This window comes from Marmota flaviventris, chromosome 1 (genome assembly GCF_047511675.1).
Source record: "Marmota flaviventris isolate mMarFla1 chromosome 1, mMarFla1.hap1, whole genome shotgun sequence".
In the NCBI taxonomy this organism is placed as follows: domain Eukaryota; kingdom Metazoa; phylum Chordata; class Mammalia; order Rodentia; family Sciuridae; genus Marmota; species Marmota flaviventris.
The window spans coordinates 20514562-20529791 of record NC_092498.1 but is presented as its reverse complement, the minus strand read 5'-3'; the positions used below and the strand labels follow the sequence as shown (position 1 = coordinate 20529791).

At 36.8% G+C, this 15230-nt stretch overlaps 1 protein-coding gene across 1 annotated transcript in view; it reads left to right on the top strand.

Annotated features, from left to right (window-relative positions):
* Window positions 1-15230, top strand: part of Exoc4 (exocyst complex component 4) — a 765522-nt gene that overhangs the window by 475203 nt on the left and 275089 nt on the right. The gene's annotated exons all lie outside the window — the stretch shown is intronic.

The following is a 15230-nucleotide window of genomic DNA, read 5'->3' as shown; positions in this document are numbered from 1 at the left end:
AGAACCCCAGAAAATAAGTGCTAACACAGCCTCCATTCACCAGCTTATCTCCATAAGACCTACTTGATTCTACACAAATTCTATGCTATGGAAAGCCATCTGATGTAAACAGTAAGCCATTTGTTGAGAATGTTTAAAGGTGCAATGGAAGAAATAAGAGCAGTACCTAATTCCATTTGCTGAACGCCTGTTCTCCAGGCTCTGTGCAAACAGGCGCAGTATGCGCCTCCTCTCTTAGCCTCACATCTGTGTACTCAACTACTCTGAGCTGCTTATACCATTTTCTGGATGTTCTTATTTTAATTTGTCATGTCTTGACTCCAGGTGGAATATTCACTCTGTATAGCTTGCCCTGCCTTCTCTGAGATGCCTCTTCATCTTTCATGAATTAGCTTTTATCACCAGACTCTGTGTGGTGGCTTCTTCACAATTAAATCATTGGAAAAATACTGGGATAACAGTGAAATATTTGGGTGAAAAAACTCATCATTCTATCCCACATAGCAACTTCTTTTAGTTACATACCTTCCAGTTCTTTTCCTCATGCATATGTATGCTTATTTTTCTAAAAGTGCTATTTTGTATTCTACTATTTCTTACACATATTTTCACATTTCTGTATAATTTTCATCATAATCATTTTCATCAAAAAATATTACTGCATTACAGAAAATAAGACACACTTACTAGCATGATGACACTACTGCTTATTTTCTCTGAGTACTTTTGTTACAATTTAGGTTAAAGAGTGGAAATGTTTAAATACCTAAGGAAAAATAGATTGCCACTTTTTATTTTGATAAAGTCGTTTTTTCATAAAAGTTCTTTCAAATTCATTTAGACTTCTGAACTTCTATTATGCGACTTGTAAAATGATTATCTCTGAGATTTTCTCTAAAGTCCTTTTAAGCTCTAACCAGTCTATGACTTTGACTCTTTGAATGTAATAAACCTCTAAAGTATTGATAGTTCTTCACCTTTTTGTGCCATACACCCCATTAAGAATGTGGTGAAAGCTTTGAGCCTCTCCATTTAAAACTGCCCCTATGCATAAATACATGAAATGTCTCATGCAGTACCATCTGGGGACTAAGAATCTTGCCCTAAGCATAGGAAAGAAAAATTGTGGAAATGACATAGAAGTCAGAAAGCATTTCATATCTGAGAGGTGGTGGGAATGATGTGGCTCCTTTTACTCTGGTATTGCACAACCAAGAAAATAGAAAATGAGAAGAAATTCTGAAAAGTGTATATAAAACATATTGAAAAGTTATATAAAATATTGACTCAATTAGTTTAAAATGTTTGATTTTGATCTGGTTATTTCATGTAAGAGAATCACTGTAGTAAAGACAGTGATGCTTAGAGTATGCATGGGAAGGGGGAAATGGGCATGATCCCAATTGTCTGGCTGCTTCTTTAAAATATGTATTAAAAGACTAAATATGCTCCCTGGATTTACCGTGCATTACTTAAAAACCTATTTGTGGAATTGGCTGTTGGGTATTTTGCTTCCCTTGTGTAAGCAGGCAGATGCTGGCATTCTGCCTTAAGACTGATGATGCCTTCCTTTCTTTCTAGAAAGGACCCTCTTTTTATCCTTGAAGATAGTAGATCCTGCTTTCAAGTGCAATTACAGTGAGGAAATGATGTAATGTTGAATGTAAGCCATTACAAATGAGTTGCATTTTATGCCTCTAGTTGAATGGTTTGGATTTTTTCTGTTGAATTAAAAAAAAAAAAAGGAGGGTATTTGGGGGAAAATTAAGCAGCATCTCATTTTTTTAAAGCTGTAGACTGGATTTGCATTGCAATTTAGATGTTTAAAGGAGTGTCCTGAGGATGCTTTAGCTGTAGAAATGCCTAGGCTGAGGTGAGAGAAGACTGTCAGCCCTTTTCCAGAGATCTGTCAAAACTCTTTGGTGGATTCTTCTAAGAGAGACTTTTAAATGCCACAAAATCTCGGGCTGAGGATGTGGCACAGTGGTAGAGTGCTTGTGTAGTATGTGTGAGGCACTGGGTTTGATTCTCTGTTCTACATATAAATAACCAAGATAAAGTGCATTTATAACTAAAAAATTCTTAAAAGAAGATTCTTTTTAAAAATAAATAATTAAATGCCATGAAATCTCATCTTGGATTAAATTATAGTTAAAAATTAGCAATAATGCCATAATTGGATATCTTTCATTATCTGTGGAAAATTTTTGATTCATACATTCTTGAAATGCTCTGAACCAAAACAAGATATTCGTGGATCTGTATTCTAGCTAAATATTTGTCTGTTTAGCACCCACTTCCCGCTGCCAAATCAGTTTGGTTTTGAGTGGCTGCTCCTAAGCCTTGAATATTATGCTTTTAGATTGATTGAATCATGTTATCCTCCCAGTAACCTTGTGAAGGTAGGTATCATTATTATCCCCATATTTTGAAACAAATAAGGAAATTGAATCTTTAAAAAAATTATTTAACATCCCTAAGTTGACACAACAACTAAATGATGAAACAGGGATTTGAACTCAGTCCAGGTAGCTTGAGAGCCTTCTTTCTTATCCAGAGAGGTTAAAGAAAGATCACCCTAACAGCTACTTTTATTTTGTGTTCAGTCAAGAGAATTCTGAATCGCTGCACTGTTTGGGAAACATCTCTAGTGGTACCACTAGTTAACAGTGACCCAGGCAGAATGACATGACACTAGCCTCAAATAACTAAATCACTGCTCAGTTTATTCATTGAATCGAGCAGATATTTTTTGAATACCTATGATACCCCAAGCACTAGGGATTCAAAGATGGCTTGAAGTCCAGGCCTTGGTCTCTGAGGAGCTCTCTTGGAGAAGCAGACATAGAAACCATAGGTATACTCAGGTAATATATACAAATGCAGGGAGAGCACTGGGGGTGAATGTGTCATTATGGTTTGGATCTTAAGTGTCTCCCAAAGCTTTGTGTGTTAAAGGCTTGGTCCCCAGTTGATGGCATTATTGGGAGTTGCTGGTACCTGTGAGGATGGGACCTAGTGGAGGGAAAGATCATCAGGGGTGTGCCCTTGAAGAGGATGTTGGGACCCCAGCCCTCAGCCCCTTCCCCCGTGTCTCTCTCTCTCTCTCTCTCTCTCTCTCTCCCTCCCTCCCTCCCTCCCTCCCTCCCTCCCTCCCTCTTTGGTTTCATGGCTGTCATGAGGTGACCAGCGTCTTCTGTGAGGCAGTCCCTGCCACGATGCTCAGCTTTGCCATTGGCCCAAAATCGCAGGAAACCGCTGAAACTTTGAGCTTTATGAGTTATCTCAGGTGTTTTGTCAATGATGAAAAGCCGACTAATAAGTATTTTTCCCCTCAGTCATATTTCATGAATGTATTTAATTCTGTTACTATAAAAAAGTGGATACGTGGTATTTTAATTCTAATAGTAGGCAGTGTTACACAGTTATACACTAAAAGTGTGTGTATAAAGCTTAATTAATTTTTCTTGCCTGATGCCCACTTGATTCTTTATTAATCTTTGAAGTTTAATAACCTCACTAAAATATATCTCTCTTTTCCCCCTTCTGGGATATATTTTGCCTTTTCAGTCTGTAGACCATAAAGAGGATAAAGATTATGTGATTCATAAGGGAAAATCAAGAATTAAAGGTCTTTGGCAGTTTCAAGTGCTTAAGGAATAAGTGTTGAACTTTCGAGGTATTTCTGGAGAGTAGGGGGAATAGGAAGAGAGGCCAGTGGATATTGCTAAGGTAGGCAGTTTGAAATATGATGAATTTTTTTTGGATTTGAAGGACTATTTTCAATGCCAAAAATTCTCTCCCTCCATCATTCCCTAAAATCCCACCAGTAATATCTTACACATTAACTCACTTTGCCCCAAATTATGTTCTGTAGAGTTTTATTATTTTGCAAAATGTTAAAACATGTTCTAGGCAAAAGAAAGAGTTTCGTAAGCAAATAAGAGAATAAAGTTAGAAAATACTACAACTAATCCCATTCTTGACAATTGCTAAGAAGTGCCCTTGTAAGAGGGGAAAAAAATCCATTCAGTTCTAATTAGCCCAGCCCTTCACAACTTAATTAATTTAATAGTGGGGAATGAACCCAGGAGTGCCTTACCATTAAGTACAACCCCAACCCTTTTAATTTTTCATTTTGAGACAGGGTCTGCTAAATTGCAAAGGCTGGCCTTGAATTTATAATCTTTCTGCCTCCACCTCTCAAGTCACTGGGATTACAGACATGGACCACTTCAGGAATTTATGTGCTTGTAGGATCCTTATTTTTTCATGGAATATAGGATTAAGGTATTAGTTCTCTAATCAATCTTCCTATAAAACTCAAGTGAAACTGAGAGAGGCCAATATGTGATGATAATGGTGGTAATGATAACATTAATGATGAAGTAAAATAGCACGAATCCATAACTGGGTGTCTTCTATGTCTTAGGTACAGATCTAGAGTGGCTCTGCATGTATTAGCTCATTTAAATGCTATACACCTATGAGCTTCCTTGGTTTACAGATGAAGAGATTTAGTCTTGACTGAATTCCATAGTTTTTTCATGATTAAACAACTAGTTAATGACAGAGATACTTATAGCCTAGAATCACTTAGTAACTGACTTTCTCTAGTATAGCAAACTAAGAGAAGGGGCCCGGTGAGTTAAAGTTCAGATGGAAGTTGAGGGCAGGGAGAAAGGCCTCAGTCCTCACATGTTGGGGAGCTATATGAGTGTGGTCAGTAGGAGTAAAGTATGTGTGTGGCGGGGGGGGGGGGGGGATTTCACCTGCTTTTCAATGTCTCTAGCACAAGGGATGTTTTAAAATTAACAAAACACAAAGAAACAGAATGCAGATTGGAATTTTGTTTTTCCAAGGCAACATCATACTGAACAATGTGGACATGTCAGAACAAGTCAAATCTGTTATGACTAAAGTCAAAGGTGGTGAAGTCTGTACTGAGGGGGACTGTTGTGATATCCACTTCTGTGTAATGAAGCCACCATCTTCAGTGGACCCATGGCAAAACTCCCCTCCCGACATGGACACTGCAAATTGTGTAAAGTCAAAGCAAGTTTGTAAATCAGATGCACTCAGAATACCCTGATATGTTTGCTTAGTCCTTTTCATGAAGAAAATAGGATTTTTCTTGTAGTGTTTTTGTGCAGTGATTTAATTTTAATATAATATGTAAAGCTCTTAATGAACACCCACCCTTTTCAAACTATTGTCTTAGTTCATGGGGTGGGATATGGAAGGATATGCCCCGTCATGATATTTTCCCCTAATAGACAGTTCATTCCTAGAATAAGAAGGCGGCAAAGAGGGTGGAAAAGCTGTCCCTCTCCTCCAAACTCAGATAACTCAAATTAGTTATCGGGGCTCACCTCCACCTTTCATCTCTGTCTACTCAAGTGCCTGGCACCTGTGGCTTTGCTCTCCTTTCTGGTGACGACTTGCTTCTGCCCATCTTCACCATTCTCTACCTCATTTAGGAAAGGCATTGGTAGCAAAACCAGGACCAAGGCCCCCACAGTCTTACAAATAATACATAATAGTGTTTAAATGCATCATAACCTGTTTAGTGTCCTATCAGGCTGTTTAAAAGGGGCTTTTTTGTCTCAAGAACAAAATGTTCTGTGTATCAAAACTATTTGCAACGAGCAATATCTGGTACAACAAAATTCTAACAGAATAAACATACATATCATCTTCTGGGTTTCCTTTCATCTTTATTTGGTCTAAAATACTCAGCTGTACAATCTGGTGGCAAAAGCAGGATAGCAGATTCACAACCCTGCACCGAAACTGTCATGGATTCAACCTATAAGTAATATAAGTAATAAGCAAAACAGTAAATTAAGAATTTAGTATTAACATTACATCTACTGGGGCTTCAACCTTCCCTAATTAAGAAGTCTTAAAGGGAGATTAGCATACTCTGTTGATGTTTACCTCTGAAATTTTGAACAAAACAGTGTAAGCAAAAGATACCCTAAGGAACATTTTTGGCAAATCCCACAATTACATTGAGCCACACAGATGAAATGATTTAATTAGGTTGGATAATACTATTCTTCTAAAGCATCTGAAGCCGACTCATGAAACTCATAAAAAAGCCTTGTATTTTCTAGCACATGTGAATTATACGGGTGCTTAAGGGCCTACTTTGAAAGATTTGCTGAGTCTCCGTTGGTAAAAATGTACTGTTGCCAGAATTATAAGGAAAAGAGGCCGTTTATAGTATTATACAATTGTCAGTGTCTTCATAGAATTGAGAACTGGAAAGATACCATAGAGCTCTTCTAATCTGTCTCTTTTTATAAAGGAGTGAACCAATTCATACATTGGCTATTCACTCAGTGAAGGTCCCACAGCTAGCTTAGGCGACAGGTCTAGGGCTGGAATCCAGACTGCCTGAAAGATAAAGGGAAGTTCAGAGCTCTTTTATCCCATCATACTACCTGGCTTGTGTTTGATTTGCTTTTCACTGCGCAGTCAACTTTGTTGATTGAGCTAGTAGCAGATAAGTGACTTCGCTATATGATGTTGTTCATTTCTAACCATGTCCCTGGGCAGTTCACTAGCAATAGTAATTCTAAGCATCACTTTCACTTTAACCCAGTGATTTGGGCCTACACTTACTAAATAGACAATTTGGGCGGGCTTTTCCTTAGTAAAGAGTTTCTCTCCCTTCTTGTGAGATTTCACTGAAGTGACTTGCCAAGAAAGAAAGAGAAATAGGCACATGAAGAGATATGCAGACAGACCTCACTGCCTCTATGAGCTCAGCTCTCTTGTGCTCAATCTTATCTATTACATATTTTAAATGGTATAATCCTAGTGGTTACTTGGTTGTTGGAGTAATTGAGAGTTGTAGTACCTGAGTAGTGATATGTATTTTTTTCTGTTTTCATGTATATACTTGTAGCATCTGAGATAAACTGAAAATTCCACTGCTACAAGGGTGACACAACTTTAGAATTTCATGTATAAGTGATATAATTACAGAGTTCTGAAGGATAAGCTGTTAGGTTTGAACAATATGAAATTGCTGATTTTTAACATAGTTTATCTACAAAAATATTACTAGTCAGGCCTATAATCTCAGCTACTAATGAGGCTGAGGCAGGAGGATTGCAAGTTTGAGGCCAGTCTCAGCAACTTAGCAAGACCCTGTCTTGAAATAAGATAAAAAAGACAGGGAATGTAGCTCAGAACTAGAGTGCTTGCCTAGCATGCATGAGGCCCTGGGATCACTTCCCAGTGCCTAAAAAACAAAAAAGACTAATCCAAAAAGTAAAAATCAAATAATACATCATATATGTGTTAAAATATCATAATAGCTGATAAATATAATTCAAGAAGTTCAACGCTGCTAGAAAACAAAGTAAGTAAGGAACCATTTCCTTACTTTTGTTGAATAATAAGCCAACACATAGTCTTATACTCTGCTGGTGGGAACATTGATTAATGCAACCAATCAGTAATGGAAATGGAAATATTTAAGCTCAGTGTTTTTTCACTTTTAGATATTTATACAAGATAGTACACTGATATGTGAATAAATATTTCTACTCAAATATGTTCATCACAGTTTGTTTATAACAACAGAAAATTGAAAACAAACTAAATATCTAATAATAGGGGAATGGCAAGTTAATCACGATACATCCATTTTATGTAGTGTTATGTAGTAATTAAAATGATTCTTACCAAATGTTTTTAATGACACTGAAAAATGTCTAGAATAAAAAATGAATTATTTCAGATAGTATATACATTGTCATAATTATGTTAAAAAGGCAGTTTATAGTCAAAGGAAAAAAATATACCAAAACATGGACAGTGTCTTAACTTTTGACAGAAAAATCTTTGCACTTTTCATTTATTATGCAATTAGCATACATAAGCATATTGATTGTATTGTTAGTATATATTAATAAGAATAAATGTTTATTATTTATAATGTGGAAGAACATTCAAATAATTGTTGATTAGATACCTATTTACTCAAGGTCAAGTATAGCAACCTGGACAAAAGTTAGCATGTTCATACAAAAACATGGACACCTGCATCTCTAGGTTCCCAAGGAGTGTTGCTGCTGTGAGCCTTAGGCCACGCTGAGAATTACTAATGTAGACAGTGACTTGACAGGGATGTCCCCATGGAATAAACATGTTCCCAGTATCCTCACATATCCACGGCTGCTGTCCTCACCACAACCTCAGCATCCCAGTGAGGCTTCTGCTTATTGGAACAGAAACACTTATGAATGAGGCCTAGGTTTAGTTAAAACAGGGTGGAGTGCCAAGGCTGTCTCTCTAAGTCACTAGGCTCCAACAGTGAGAGGGGTATAGTTTGTTCACTGTCCTATATGTGTGTACCCTGAGGACCCAGAATTGTGCCTTTCCTTTCTGTCTCCCCTTCACCTAACACAGTACATGACATATAAAAAATGTTCAGTTCTGTTGGTTAGTTTATTGGATGAATGAAGTGGTGAAAAATGTAGTTTTCAAATCATAAAAAATGAATTAAAATCCTGGTCCCATTAACTTCCTATGATATAATGTTGGACAGATTACTTACCCTCTTGGTGCCCCTGCTGCTTATCTGTAAAATTATTTCATGGGATTATTGGGATAAATAGTTAAGACACTAGTTTGAAAATAGAACTTTATAAGTATTCACAGCTGTTGTTACTTTCATACAGGATTACCTGCATTTTAATGTTTTTTCAAAACAGAAAATTTATTTGAGTACCCAGCCAACAAAATACACCAGCAAACCTTTCAAGAGAGGGAAATTATGATTCTTTTAATAACCAGGGAAACTTAAGGAAAGGACTGTAGAACCAATAGAGTTATTTAAAAGCAGTATAACAGGTTTCCATTGTATATTTTTACTTTTAGTAGCCCTCACATCCCCAGGATTTACCAACTAGGGTACCTCTCAAAAGTACTTGAAAACTTTGCAGTCATTTTTATTTTTTTGTAGACATAAAAAATAAAAATCTTTGAGCCTGGATAGAATGTCTTTCTTTCTTTTCTTAATTTTTGCTTTGGCACAGGATTGGCAAAGTTGCCCTGGCTGGCTTCAAACACAATCCCTGCCTCAGCCTCCTGAAGAATTTCTTCACCTTGTCACTTCTGGCCTTTGTCTCTGATGTGAATGGCAACAATACTGACTTCCTTATGGGTTAGTTGTAAAAAATGTATAAGGAATTATATGGAAATTAATTAGCAATGTCCCAGGCACACAGACAATTCAACCTAATAAATGTTAAATCATTTTATTTTCCCTCCTTGTTTTACCTTCTGCTCATCCTTCTGGGTCCCACATTACTAGATAAATTTTCAAATATTGGACGGAAATCAAGATAGTATTTCTACTAGGATTGGTAAACATTGTGATAAACTACCCTAATATTTCACAAAGTAAAATAATAATCTTTGATGCCCTTGCCATTAAAAAAGAGAAGATAGACTCTAAGAAAGGAATCCATCCAGGGGCTGAGAATGTGTGTGGCTCAGTGGTAGGGGACTTGCCTAGATGTGGGACACCCTGAGTTCAATCCCAAGTCCCAAAAGTAAAGCAAGAAAATAATAACTCTAATCCTCCCTCTCAATATATGAAGCCCTTCTCTCTCTTACAGTAGAAGAAGGTTCTGTGTCTGTTTCATTATGGCATTTTGGTGTTAGGGAAGATGCCAATGACCCTTGCTAGGGGGGCTCCAACTGCTGTGCCTAGAGAAGTATTTTTCAGAGGCAGATGTGCCATTGGATATTGTTTGATTTGAGCCTTTCAGTTTTAAAAGGTATTCATCCAGAAAAGCTGATTTCCTATAGAAGAGTTAAGAAACAGACCATATACTTCATGTATGCACAGTTGCCATTTAATTTTCTTTTTAGGTAATATTTGAAAATATGAGAAAGTTGTTAGTTTCAAGCACACTAAGTAACTTTTCCAGATGGATTGTTTTGCCATTTGTTGACCTATCTTGAAATTACTTCCTACTGCTGAAGTTTTTGCTAATCTAGAGAGTGGTGATATCTAGTATACATTCTCACAGACCTTTGTTCATTGTGTGACATATAGAAGGTAGCCGGGAAAACAGAAAATTTAAAATCCAAAGGCCTGGTTTGAAGCTCGGGTTGTGCTACTTACTTGCTAGGTGATCTCAAACAGGAAAGTTGACTGTTCCAAATTACAATTACTGTGTTATAAAATAGATATAACTCACTAGGTAACTACAGTTGTGACTATCAACCAAGTAAAATGGGAGACATTTTTTATAACCTATGAAAGTAGGTGGGGCCTCCACTCCAAGGTGGAAGTAGGCTACTGCTGCTCTCTGTTATATTACTTGTAAAAATAAGTTTTCTTTTTTGTAAAACAAGAAAATCTTGTTGCTCTGGGAGAGTTTACACTTTGATTTTAATGAGTATTTCCCTTGACTTCAGAACTTCCATTTAAATTAAAGTAACCCCTAACACATGATCATTACCTACCTTTTTTTTTTTGACTGGTTCAGACTGGTTTAGATGTAACTTATATCATACAAAAATTTTAAAAACTGATGGTTGGGGATGTAGCTCAGTGGTAGAGTTCTTGCCTTGTGTGCACAGCATACTATTTTTAATAACAATCATAATCATCATCATCATCATCATCTAGATAGTTCTTCTAATGTAGAATAGATCAGATTTTCAAATAGCCTATTCTCATTTTGAAAACCAGAGGTTAATGGAATACTTCTAAGGACGGTAGACTCAGGAAGCAGAAGTTATCTGTTTCCAGATTACTTTGTTACTTTGTTGCTTGAAAAGAACATATTTTCCACGTTTATACATACTGCCATACTAGTGTCTGTTGTATTAATAAACGTGGATGTGTAACCAATGTGATTCTGCAATCTGTACACGTGGTAAAAATGGGAGTTCATAACCCACTTGAATCAAATGTATGAAATATGATATGTCAAGAGCATTGTAATGTTTTGAACAACCAATTAAAAAAAGAAAAGAACATATTTTCTATGGGTATAGAGAATATGGTATTTTAAAATCTTTGTAAGGAATAGATTGCAAGGCTAAAATTTCTACTTCAACTTATTTTAGAAATTACCTAATTAATTATCCCATCATTTTTCTTTGCTCGGTGTTAAATAACAATACATATCTTAAACATTACCTATAGTTATACTTCTCTCCTTTGGTAATTTACTTAGACTCAGAATGACATACAACTTCTAAGTGATTGGTTTTCTTTTGTAAGGACAAAGATCTTACTAGGGAATTATGTAAAATCAATCTTTTTAAAATATGGCTTTGTCTTTCCAGCTTAGTGATATGGCCCCATAAGACTGAAGTGAAATGAAATCTGGTAATGTATGGATGGGGCTTCAAAATCAAAATCAACTCGACTTTTAGCAGTGATACTCGATTGCATTCTCCAGTGCTCTCTCTTCAGTAGGTTTCTTTGCTTTGCTTTCTTTTCCTTGAAGATGACTTTTAGGAGGCTTGTATTTAGAAACTTCTATGCTTATAAAATGAGAGAGAGAGAGAGCTTTATAATTACTATGTAAGAACTATGAAGTGGGAAAGAATACATTGGCAAGGCATATTACAATTACTTTGTCATGCATCTGGTTATGTTGGCATATTTGTTTAATTAAATTCCCTGCTAATTATAACTGTATGTACTTGTGTTAATTATTATTTGCTTAACACAGGCAATAGCGTAATTCTTTAAAGGAAAGCAACTCGCTTTTTATTTAAATTAAATTCCAATTTAATATGCTTCCTAAAATAGTAGTAGTGACATTTCATTAAAATAGCAGTTAAAAATATTTATCTACCTCAATGGAATCTGGACTGTCTAAAATTTAACAGAGTTGTTTTAATATCAAGTCGTCATAGGGATCTTAAAGTTTTAGAGTAAAATGGTTAAGATCACTAAGCCCTCAGCTGCTGCTACACATACTTCCTCTACAGAAGGACTTCCACCCTTTAAAGAGAACCTCCCTGCCCTCCAAACCTCCCCATCACATATTTCAGAAGAGAGAGGGAGGGAAATAGTTGACAGTGATTCTCAAAACCAACAAAGTGCAGTTCTCCTTCTGATCCAGTCTTTGAAGCATTTGTTTGAGGTCAGATTGCCCAAGTCACTTGGTTAAGGTCACTCACCCAGAGGCTGAGTATATTTATACACTTTCTCAAGGTTACAAATCTTTCATTAAAGTTAAAATCAGATTTCTGGCCAGGCACAATGGCTCTTACCTGTAATCCAGCTACTCAGGAGGCTGAGGTAGAAGGATGGCAAGTTCAAAGCCAGCCTGGGAAACTTAGTAAGGCCCTCTCTCAAAATAAAATAAAAAGGGCTGGGAATCTTGCTTAGTGGTAGAGTGCTTGTCTAGCATGGGTAAGGTACTGAATTCAATCTCCAGTACTACAAAAATAAAAAAATTGGATTCCCAGTAGAGGTGGGTCTTTTCCATTTTATTCTCTTCATCCTCTCTGTTTCAGAATTCTTCTACCTCTATAAGTTTCACCTTCCCTCCACCTGTTGTCAGATACTAGACAGATTAAAACAATTTCCCTCTTCTCTTAGTGAGGAGGTGGAACTCCTATCCACATAACTGCCCATTTATTTCATGAGTACTTGCATCTATTTAGCAGGCTTGCCTCTTACCTGTGCTTTCCCTTCATTTAGTTTAAAGCTACTTTTTCTTTATAAAATGCCAGTTTTAAAATTTTACAACTCATTCTCCCTAATTTAGAGATCAAAAACTTTTTTTCTGTTCTAAGAGCTTGATCTTTGGTCCAAGCAGAGATGAGTTTTAAACGTGCCTCGATTGCTAATTTTCTGAGCCTGAATTCTTGTTTGTAAGATGGGTTATCAGAGATAACTGCCATATGCAGCTGGGAGCATGTCCATGACATAACATATGTAAAGTATCTAGTTCATAACACTTCAGTGAAGTGGCATGTTGTGTGCATACTATACATGATGTGTATGTGATATTTTAAACTTACTATGTACACACAGCTGAACCCCTGTTCTCATATTCCCCCAGTCTGTTTCAAGAGACAAATACATTTACAAATGACACAAGATCTACTCAAATCAGTGATTTTCTTTTGAGCGGTGGAAAAATCTTTTCAGCTGAAACCTTGCATGAAACCATATGAGACTTTTGTGAAACAGAGAAAGGCATATCCATTCTCCATGAAACACAAGATCCTTTTGTGCTTTTCCAAGTCACGCCCTGTAAAATTATGTGGTCTGTGACCATAATTTAAAAAGTTACTGAGCCATGATTTTGAATTCACTCACATTAATGAGTGCCCGCTGTATGCTAGGCATGGTGCTAGAGATGAAGATAAATTAAGACATACCCTTCCCCTCAAAGAATTCACAGTCTGGTAGATAGCCTCTTCCAACTCAGGTTTAGAAATTCTAGATTCAAATAAAGATGTCAATAGTTATAGAACAATGTACATGGCTAAATATGATATTTAATTATCTAAAGGAAACAGAGTTGTGTTTATCCATAGACTCATCTCAGAAGATTTCCTCCAGTGATGATTTGCAAAAACTTGACACTTACCTGCCAGAGGTAGAAAGGAATCCCTGCATAAATGAAAACTTCTGGACCTATCAAAGACTAAGATAGAAAACAAATACATTGCTCAGTGCACTGATCTTGTCAAATGGGAAAGGCAGAACTAAGAAGTTAGAAATGAGATTGAAGGAAAAATTGGCACCAGTTGTCAGACGATTTAAAAACAACTTGGTTAATGGTCAGTATGGAGCACTCTAGATTCTTTTTAATCAAGAAAAAAATGCTATTCAGAAAGAATATTATTGTGCATCTGGAGTTTTTTTGTCATCTACTCCTCTTCCCGCCCATACACACCCTGCCTGTGTCCTTTGAAAACAGGCAGTCAGCAGCATTTGAGAGCATCCCTGGGTCATAAAACACTGTGGATGAATCTACTCTATCTGCAGCAGCAACGATGCCCTCTAGGAACCTGAAAATAGTCAAAACTGCTTTTCAAGTTCAGATGTCCCCAAGATTAGAGAATAAAATGTAATTAGCAAAATGCAAATACTACAGCGTTTTTTAGAGTAATTCCCCATATTTAGAAATTTGTACCTGGCCCATAGGAAATTATTCTCTACTAGCTATGTTATAACACTTCAATTAATTCTCTAAAATTTGATGCTGAATTTAGAACAGGTATTCAGTTCAAGTCAACAGATATTCTTTGGTTGATTGTCATATATTAGGTACTCTTCTGGGTACAAGATGAAGATGGCATGAACCCTGTTGTCAGGGAGCCCACAATCCAGTACTGGGGTCAGAAAAGTAAGCAGGCAATTTCAAGATGTTGTGGTACTTGCTATAGAAGAAATATGAAGAGAAGCTTATTTGAACACAGAAAAAAAGAGGATGTCCCATCAGAGGCCATGACATTTAAGCTGGAAGTTTGAGAATAAATTAGGAATTAGGCAAAAGAAGATGTAGGGAAGGACATTGTTACAGTTTAGATATGAGATGTCCCACAAAAGCTCATATTTTAAACAATGCAACAAGTTTAGAGACAAAATAATTGTATTATGAAAGCCTTAACTTAGTGTATTAATCCACTTGAATACATTACTGAGCGGTGACTAAAGGTGGGTAGGACATGGCTGGAGGAGGCTGGTCACTGGGGGTGTGCCTTTGGGAGTTCACGTTTTGCCCTGGTGATTGAAGCTGTCTTGCTGCTTCCTAGTGCCATGTCCTGAGTTGCTTTCCTCTGTCATGCCCTTCCGCCATGTTGTTCTGCCTCACCTTGGGCCTACAGCAATAGTTTGGCTACATATGGACTGACGTCTCTGAAACCACAGGTGCCAAATACACTTTTTCTCCTCTACGTTGTTCTTGTCAGGTCTTTTGGTCACAGTGGTGAGAAAGCTGAATAAGATAGATGTTCTATGTGCTTTCTGTTGGAATGGACATCTGATACACCAGAGCCTAGGTTGGCCACACAGGGTGATGTAACCGTGTATTAGCCATTTTTAACCTCTCTGAGCATTACTTTCCACATCTGCATTTAGTGTTTGCCACAAAATGCTGCGAGAGTTAAGTGAGAATAGATGTGAAGAGGCTAATTGAGGCCTAGTTTATTGGTTGTTCAATAATAAGTTGGTTTCATTTTGAATGTTCACGGTTGGGCTGTCATTGTCAAGCCTG